Here is a 9,516-nt window from a genome sequence, read left to right on the forward strand (position 1 = left end):
TCTCACACCCCCAGGACCAGGGCTTTCCCATGATGCCCAGGTTTGAGGGAGGCAGTTCTGCACAGCCCTCAGACATCAGTATGTCCCCATGTGGCAGCCCAGACCAGGGATGTCCACCTGGCCTTTGGTGGAAACAGACCCCTGCTATGCTGCCAAGCATGCACCTAGAACCTCATGGAATGTGCCCTATCATTGGTTGACTGAGGAAGAGAAGATAAGAGTCGGCTTACTGATGGTTCTCTCTTTTATTATGCAGGTGCCACCTAGAAGTAGGCAGATGCAGCATTATAGCCCCTTTCTGGGACAACCATAAAAGTCACCAGTGAAGGGAAATCTTCACAGTGGACAGAACTTCAGGCAGTATATATGATCATATATTTTATTTGAAAGGGGAAATAGCCAGATATATGATTTCTCCCTGATTTATAGGTTTTAGCCAACAGATTGGCTTGTTGGTCAGGGACATAGAAAGAGCATGATTAGAAATTAGGTGAGAAATGCATCTGGGGAAGAATAATGTGGATAGATCTCTCCAAATGGATGAAGGATGAGAAGATGCTGGTATCCCATGTAAATGCTCATCAAACGTGACTTCAGTTAAAGAGTTCAATAATCAGGTAGCTAGGATGGTCCATTCTGTGGACAGTCAGCCCTTCCCCCCAGTCATTCCTGTCATTGCCCAATGAGCCCAAGAACAAAGTGGCCATGGGAAGTGGCAGAGAGGAAGATTATGCATGGCCTTGACAATATGAACTTCCACTCACCCAGGCTTACCTGGCTTAAGCCGTATTGAATGCCAGATCTGCTAACAGAAGAGACCCATACCTAGCACCAGATATGGCACCAATCTCTGGGATAACTAACCAGGAATCTAGTGGCAGATTTACTACACTGGACCACTTCCTCTGTGGAAAGGACAACACTTTGTCCTTACTGGAGTAGATACTTACTCTAGCTATAAATTTACCTTTCCTGAACATAATGCCAGAACCACCACACATGGATTTACAGAATGCTTTATCAACCACCATGGTATTTCTTCTAACCAAGAAACTCATTTGACATCTAGAGAAGTGTGACAGCAGGCTCATGGTTATGGAATCCACTGGTCTTATCATGTTTCCCACTATTATGAAACAGATGCCTGACAGGAAGATGGAATGACCTTTTGAAATCATAGGCATAGCCCCAATTAAGTGGCAGCAGCCTGGAAGGTAAGGACAGGGTTCCCCAGAAGACAGTATATGCTTTGATTCAGCATCTGATATATAGTACAGTCTCTCCCATAACAAGGATCCACAGATCCAAGAACCAAGGCGTAGAAAAGGGTATCATTCCTAGTGACCTACTACAAGGATTTTTGCTTCCTGTTCTCACAACCTTAAAGTCTGTTGGCCTCTAGAAGAGACTCCATAGGGGGAGCACTCCTGCCATGAATCACAATAAACATTCCATCGAACTATAAGCTCAGTCTTCTCCCTGGCCTGGTTACTTCTGGCTTCTGATGCCCTTAAGCCAACAGGCTAAGAAAGGGTTAACAGTACTAGGAGGGTGATCAATCCAGATTACCAGGGGGAAATTGGATTGCTTCTGCACAATAAAGGTAAGAAAGACTATGTCTAGTGTGAAGGAGAACCTTTAGGGTATAGTATCCCTTGGTGCTACAATGTTCTGTGATTAAAGTCAATGGAAAACTATAATGACTTAGTCCAGGCAGGATGGCAAAGGGTACAGACTCTTCGGGGATGAAAGTACAGATCACTCCTTTAGAAAAAGGTCCAAGACCTGCTGAGGTATTTGTTGAAGGCAGAGGAAATACAAAATGGTTAGTAGAGGATGGTAGTATAAATACCAGCCAAGGCCACATGACCAGTTGCAGAAAAGAGAATTATAATTAACATGCATGTTTCTGTCATATTTTGTTAAGAATGTGTTTGTACAGATATCAGTGTTTTCTTTCTTTGATTTCTTTATCATGCGATGTAACATAAATTGAGGGAATATCAGTTGGCATCATATTTAAGCTTGAAATAGTAAAAGAATGTCCCTCAAGGGACATTGCCACCTATTTGAAATTCATAATGTGTTTGTGGGTGTATGAGGGAGACAGTTATATCATATTAGGAATAATTATGACCTGGATAAATATATAATGCATTTTGTGATTGTACCTGAGATAGTCTTACCATGTTTGGGTCTAATTATAAGCTGATTATTGTTTTCATTTGGAAATTAGACATGTGTGCTATCCAGTTTTATGTCAACTTGACACAAGCTAAAGTTATCTGAAAGGGGGGAAACTCAATTGAGAATTTTCTCAATTATATTTATATTATAACAAATCCTCTATAAGATAGATCAATGGGGCATTTTCTTAATTAGTGATCAATGGGGGGAGGGCTCAAGCCATTTTAAGTGGTGCTGCCCCTGGGCTGGTGGTCCTGGGTTCTATAAGAAAGCAGGCTGAGTAAGCCATGTGAAGCCAATCAGTAAACAGCACCCCTCCGTGGCCTCTGCATCAGCTCCTACCTTAGGTTCCTGTGCTGTTTGAGTCCTATGTTGACTTTCTTTGATGATAAACAGTGATATGGAAGTTTAAGCCAAATCAACCCTTTCCTCCCCAACTTTCTTTGTTCATGGCATTTCATCACAGCAATAGTAATTCTAACATAGACATCACGACATAAGGAGATATACTTGTATGTCAAGTTGACAAGGGGTGGACTTGTGCTGATTATTCTTGGTCGTCAACTTGACTACATATGTAATTAACAAAAGCTCAAATGACTGAGCACACCTGTGAAAGATTTTTTTCTTAATCATTTAAACCGGGAAAGCCAACCTCTAATCCGGATCTTTGAAGTGGGAAGATAAACCTTTCGTCTGGATTACATCTTGTGGTGTATATAAAGGACATGGAAGAAAAAAAAAAGCCTCTTTCTCTTTGCCTGCTTGTTCTTGCCCTTGCTAGCAAGTCCATTTCTCCACTGGTATTAGGGCCTGTTTCTTTGGAATTCCAGCATACATTGAAGACCACCTACAATATTCCGCTTTGTAAAATGATTCTTCATGACTACTGCATTTGTGGGCCTTCCATTTGTAAGCAGCCATCATTGGATTAGCTGGACTACATCTAATGTAAGTCATTCTAATAAATCACACATATACACACATGTTTGCACGCACGTGTGTGTGTGTGTATGAGAGAGAGAGACAGAGACGGATTCATTACTAGTGGTATAGCTGGATCATGTGCTAAACATCTTTCTAGCTCTTTGAGGAAGCCCCACACTGATGTCAGTAGTGGTTCCACCAGTCTGTTCTCTCATCAGCAGTACATATGTGTTCCCCTTTCTTCCACATCCTCAGCAGCATTTATTACGATTACAGGTCTAAATTTATACCATTTGTGCAATTCATCAACTCACTTTAATAAATAATTTTATGTTAGTTGATATAATAACCCTGGAAGGACAAGTCTGTCATCTTTCTTTTAACTCATGTCAAAATAACACAATCCTAGCACTCCAACTGAAGGCAAAGCAACTTAGGAAAGGAAAGGAGAAAAGGAACAAAGAGAAAAGCAACTTAAGAAAGGAAGGATTTGTTTTTGCTGAAAGTTTGAGGAGCACAGCTCATCCTGATGGAGAAAGTGTGTGGCAGAGCATGAAGCATCTGATCACACTGTGTGCACAGTCAGGGAGTATGAAGCAGCTGGTCACACTGTGTGCACAGTCAGGGAGTATGAAGTAGCTGGCCACACTGTGTGCACAGTCAGGGAGTATGAAGCAGCTGGTCACACTGTGTGCACAATCAGGGAACATGAGACAATTGACCACACTGTGCACAGTCAGGGAGCAGAGACAGATGAATGCTGGTGGTTATGCTTGGTTTATCCATGTGGAAGAGAATTTTCCCTCCTTAGTAAACCTCTCCGGAATCACCCTAACAGGCACAGCCATAGGTGTGTTTACTAGCAATTTTAAATCTTCTCAAGTTGGAAATAAAGATATCTCTCTCTCTCTCTCTCTCTCTGTCTTCTTACACACACACACACACACACAAATTCACACAAGCAATCACACATGAACAGATATGTGAACTCGTACCCAGACATTCAAACATTCCTTAACACTTGTGCACACAAACACACAGGCACACTCACACATGCAGTAGCATGTAACAGCCTGTTCTGCCCCACATTTGGAGGCCACTTTGTCCTGGCAGAGCTGCTGCTCCAGTCTGCGGGTCAGGGTCTAGCAAGAGAGAGAGTGGGGATGGAGGGGCAAGAGACTCGAAGAATGAAGACAAGACAGAGAGTCTGTTCAAGTCCCCTTTAGTGAAAGGAAATCCTGGGTATATACAAGCACACGCAGGGGAACACAGCTGAAGACACTTTACCACGTGCGCCTTGCAGCTGGGGGCATTAAACACCAAAACAAGATATGTGAGAAAAATAAGATATTTATCAGAGTGTGCTCAACTGTTGTAGGCTGTTGAAAACAAGTCTCTTGTCCGGGTATATGGCCTGAGATGGCTGCAAAGATGATAGCCGCTTTCTGCTCAGAGTCGGCTCCTAACAGTAGCAGTCATGTATGCAGCTACATAATTCAGACAGCCACACTCACTATCATATTAAAATGTTTTATTTTCCTTATGGTGCTAATTTATATACACAGGTAGTCAGTGAATACCCTGGGATAGATTCTATCCTAAGTTCTCTAACTATTTCAATAAACAAGATAGGAAAACATCTCTGTCTTTAAAAAAAAAAAAAACTTAAGTCCTAGGGAAAAGAGACAGAAGCAAGAAAATGTTTGAAATTCGTTTCTATAATGTTAAAAAGTGATTTAGGATTAAGGGTCATAAAGTCTGGTGATAGAGAGGAAGGGAGGGAGGGAGAACCAGTCTGTAGGTGGCTTGCCATTTTAGGTAGGTAGGTGGTTAAGATAAGCTTTACTGAGACAACTGAGATTGTGACAAGGAAATGCCTGCCCGAGATTGAAGGATTAGAGGAAGCTATTCAAGTGGAAGTCTGGAGAAAAGCAATCTACTAAGAGAGTGCTGCGTGCAAAGCTTGGTCAGGGTGTGCCATCAAGGAGGGAAGCTTTCTGCTGATGTGAAGGGGACGTGTGAAGAGGCAGGATGACAGCAGAAGTGAGTGTGATGGTCATATGGTCCTTTTACAGTGATGGCAAAACTTGGATGCCTATTTTATGTCAAGATTCACTGTTTGGTTCTAAATGGAAATGTGACAGGAGCTGATTTCTAAACTGTGCTTAACAGTATCTAAAATTAACTAAGTCATTTGACATCTTACTATCTGTTCTTCCTCCAAACTAGAAAGGATGTGATTTGATCACAGCTACGTCTTTTTGATAGATATTTGCTGACTAATTGACAGGGACAGATAGGCCTGTGAGGACAGGTTCCAATGCTTACCTTTGGAAGCATTATAGTAAATGCCTTTGCAGGGCCCCTTGTCTCCTTTTCTAAGAAGACAAATAATTGTGTGTGCTTGCCTGACTGTAAATGATTTTGACTGCTATTCCCGGGACTGTGTCCCGTCCAATCTTCCCTAGGCTTGGGATCATCAGGAGTGATCCTCAGACCCTGCATCTGTACAGAGGTTTAGATTTGATTCAAAATGTTCCTTCCAAATCTATTTCAAACTGCACTGGTTTCAATTTATCATCAGCTGTTTACAGTGATTAATGCATTTTGTATCCTTTGTTTATTTATGATTTAGAGAAGTAAATAACATGAACTTAAGTAATTAAATTCAAAAGAAGAAATACTTAAACTTCAATCAAAATTTAAATATCTCACATCTCCAGAAGCTACTGAGTTTGACTGTTCTGGTTTGTTTGTTTGTTTGTTTGTTGTTTGTTTTATTTTGTTATGCCAAGGATTGAACCCAGAACCTCAAAAATCCTAGAAACATGTTCCATCCCTGAGTGTGTGCCCAGCAGTCCTGAAATGCACTACACAAATGTTATTCTCAACATCTCTATGGCTAGATGTTTGATATGTGCCATTGAGTTCAATGTACTCAATTCTAGAGGTGTGCTAGGATTACCCTTCTTTCTAGACAAGAATGCTGGAGTCCAAAAGGAATAAAATCATTTCACTGTATGCATCCAGCACAGGGGCAGGGGATTTTGATTCAAACCTAGACAATATAATTTTAGATTATCAGAGCTTCATGGCCAGTTTCTACTGTAGTGTTATAGGGAGACTGACAACTAGGAATATGATGGGGGCATGGGAATGGTGAAAGTGGTTTGTCCAAAAACAAGGAGGTATGAGCTGGTGCAGAAGGCAATCCTACATTGGTGACCCCAGAAGTCATGAGTTATTAAATGAAAATCCCAGCACCAAGTATGGGTTACCATAATGAGTGGTTGGTCAGGTAGACCTTAGAATCCGTCAAACAATGCATACTGTTGCTATTGTTCTTAGTTACCTTCCAAAAGAGAAGATATGGCCCTCTTACTGAAGATATGACATATTGTGGTTACAAGTCATAGAGAAATTAAGCACTGAGCTGGGAGCTTCATCCTTGCTAGGCTAGTTTTCATAGTGCAGGGAGGTGCTAGTCCACATGTAGAGGAGCAGAGTCACCCTACATACAACTTTAATCATCCAGGCAAGACATGTCCACTGTAAAATAATGGCACGACCATTATGAGGATAACCAACCACCTTTGGTCTGGATTTGAGGCTCATTCCACCCAAGAGAATTCATGCCTGGTAGTGTAAACCTGGTTGAAATCCCATGGCTGGTGACGTCATAGTCTCTAGGGGGGGAAACATATATAGTTGTTTTGCTAAATGGAGGTGGTATCAAGTTGTCTTATAAACATTTATTTTTATGCCCATAGATTTTTTTTCACTCCTTCCATGGCTCAGTGAGCATTGAAAAGAGAGCAGAAAATAAAGGGGGGGGGGAAGCTTGAGAGTGGAGCAGCTTGGGTCTGAAACACTGTCTTCTAGACACACCATGAACTCATCATGGTGGTGGTCCTCTTCATCACACTGGATGCATCAACACTTCTTGTGGATGCTGGAGAGGTTCACAAGGCCTTCCTCCTTGAGGAACTGTCATCAGTTAATGGTTACTGAAGCAGTATAATCCCCAGTGAGGTAGCCACCTGTTAAGTCACTCTTGCTCAAGTAAATAACTCCCCACCATATCATAAAAATAAATATGAAGGTAGAAGGGGGATGTATTGGGGAAAGAGTTTTATGGTAAGAGGATAATGGGAGCATGGTCGAAGTACATTTTATATGTCACATACACACACACACACACACACACACACACACAAATTTCAAAAATAAATATATTAGCTTAAAAAATAAAACCATGTAAATCCAGACTGAGGAGTGGGTACACAAGGCTTTAAAAGCATCAGTGATCATGAAAGGTGGGGTGAAATCTACTCCTGCCTCACATCCAGGAAAAGACAAGTCCAGCAGAGGTTAGTAGCTTTAATGTCCTGGATAAGCACTTAAGATAGGGCAACTGCACCTACGAAGGAGAAAAAGCAATAGGAAGAGTAGCCTGTCATTCTCCCATTGGACTCCCAATGAGCACAGTAAATCTAAGCACTGACCAGGAAGTAAATCTTTCCTAATTCTTTCAGAAAGCAGCTCCCCCCTTTCCAAGCAAATCCTACTAAAGTCCCAACACTGAGCCATATGGGAAAACAGTAGCTCAGGCTTTGATTTCTACTCTAGATATAGGCTCACAGCACTGGAGAAAGTAGTGCAGTCCAGCTGGCTCCATATTCTTGATGTTCTAAATGCTTACTGTGGGCAGATATGAGTGGCCTTGCAAAGCAATGACAAAAGGGGCTCAAAGTCAATATAGAGAACTTTCCAGAAGAGTACAGAAGAGCTTGTGGCTGCATGATTCAAAAGCAATCAGGAATTTCTGTTATGGAAGTGTAGAAGAAGGAAGATAGACACTTTCAGGATTGGCACCCATATGCCACAGAATGGGCATGGTGGTCACAGGACAGCTTGCAGGCACCAGTGCTTGTACCTCGTTGAACAGGACCTCTCTCGTGCAGCATTCTCCAGGGTTGGCTGGTCTTGCAAGCTTCCAGATGATTCTCCTTTCTCTGCTTCATATCTTGTCCTAGGAGTGCTAGTGTTACACACGCATACTCCCATATCTTAGACATGTGTCACAAATACTTTCATCTACTGATCCAGTTCCCCAGCCCGACCTGTGTGTTTCTGACCTTATGAATGAGTCAGAGCAGCAATAGAGCTGCCAGGTTTGTTTGTTTGTTTGTTTTTTTACCTCTGTAAGAATCATTTCATCATGTCTTTGTTGTATTTTAACAAAATCTCAATTGTTAGATTTTACTAATGAAGACTCAGGAGCCAGATTCTGGGGTGAAAGCCTCTAGGGAAAGTATCCAGCTGACCTTCCTCCTCAGCCTACATCCTTCCAGGCATGCCCCTCTCTTGCACTGTCTCAAACAACCTCCTTCAAGCTCGATATCCCTCCTACTTCCTGTGTGTATCTCTATCTGTCTCCTGATTTCCTCTTACTCTCTATGGGTTTTTCTTAATAATTCTATGTTTACTTCCTGTCAACTGGCTGCTTGCTTTCCTTCTTGACCTATGGTTGACTTTATTTAATCCTGTTTACACTATTCAAGGAGGAAGCTCTTGGATTAAAGGTGTATGATAAAACTGAGCCACGCCACAACTAAAAGCAGGTTTTTCTAGTAAATTACACAATCATAGGATTGACAGTGTGAACAAATGTCTTGTAACACATCTTCTTTCACGCAAACTTAGAGATGTCACTGTTAACCTATCCAACAGAAAGAGAAACTAAAGCTTGAATTATCAGTGGTCCTCAAAGGCTGGAAAGCATGCCACTCTGAACTCCTCGTGGTCACTGGAAACAGGATGATACGAGAATGAACTTCAGACCACTGAAAAATTGCCAAAGAGCTGTGGAGAGGAAAAGAAGGGTAAACAGGGGCTATTTTTATTCCCTATAGATAAGCAATGAAAGTGAGTTTGAAGACTTTGACCTTCATTCCCTAAAGCATATGAAAGACAGAGCTAGAATCTATGTGACCATCTATGTGTATGAACCTCTGTCTCCCTATTTGATCTTTCTCAACCTCTTCTGAAATCTTATTTGCCTCTGTCTGGCTCATAGGCAACGTGGCCACTTGACTTGAGATAAGGGTTGCTTGGCACCAATCCCAGGTAGGTGACATTTTCTTTACTAGTGTAGGCATTGGTCCGTTGTTCCTGCTACAGTATATAATGCCCTGTCTATGTTCATGCACATGTAAGAAACCCTATTTAAACTGAGTGGGTCAAAAACAAGTCTTCTCACACACACACACACACACACACACACACACACACACCAAAAACAAAACAAAATTCAAAAGAAAAAAAGGCAATCAGCAGTGGGAGGGAGGAAGGAGAGGGAAAGTGGGTGAGTGTGATCACAATGTGGTATATGTATGTATA

This window comes from Grammomys surdaster, unplaced genomic scaffold (assembly GCF_004785775.1).
Source record: "Grammomys surdaster isolate TR1022 unplaced genomic scaffold, NIH_TR_1.0 142, whole genome shotgun sequence".
Lineage (NCBI taxonomy): Eukaryota > Metazoa > Chordata > Mammalia > Rodentia > Muridae > Grammomys > Grammomys surdaster.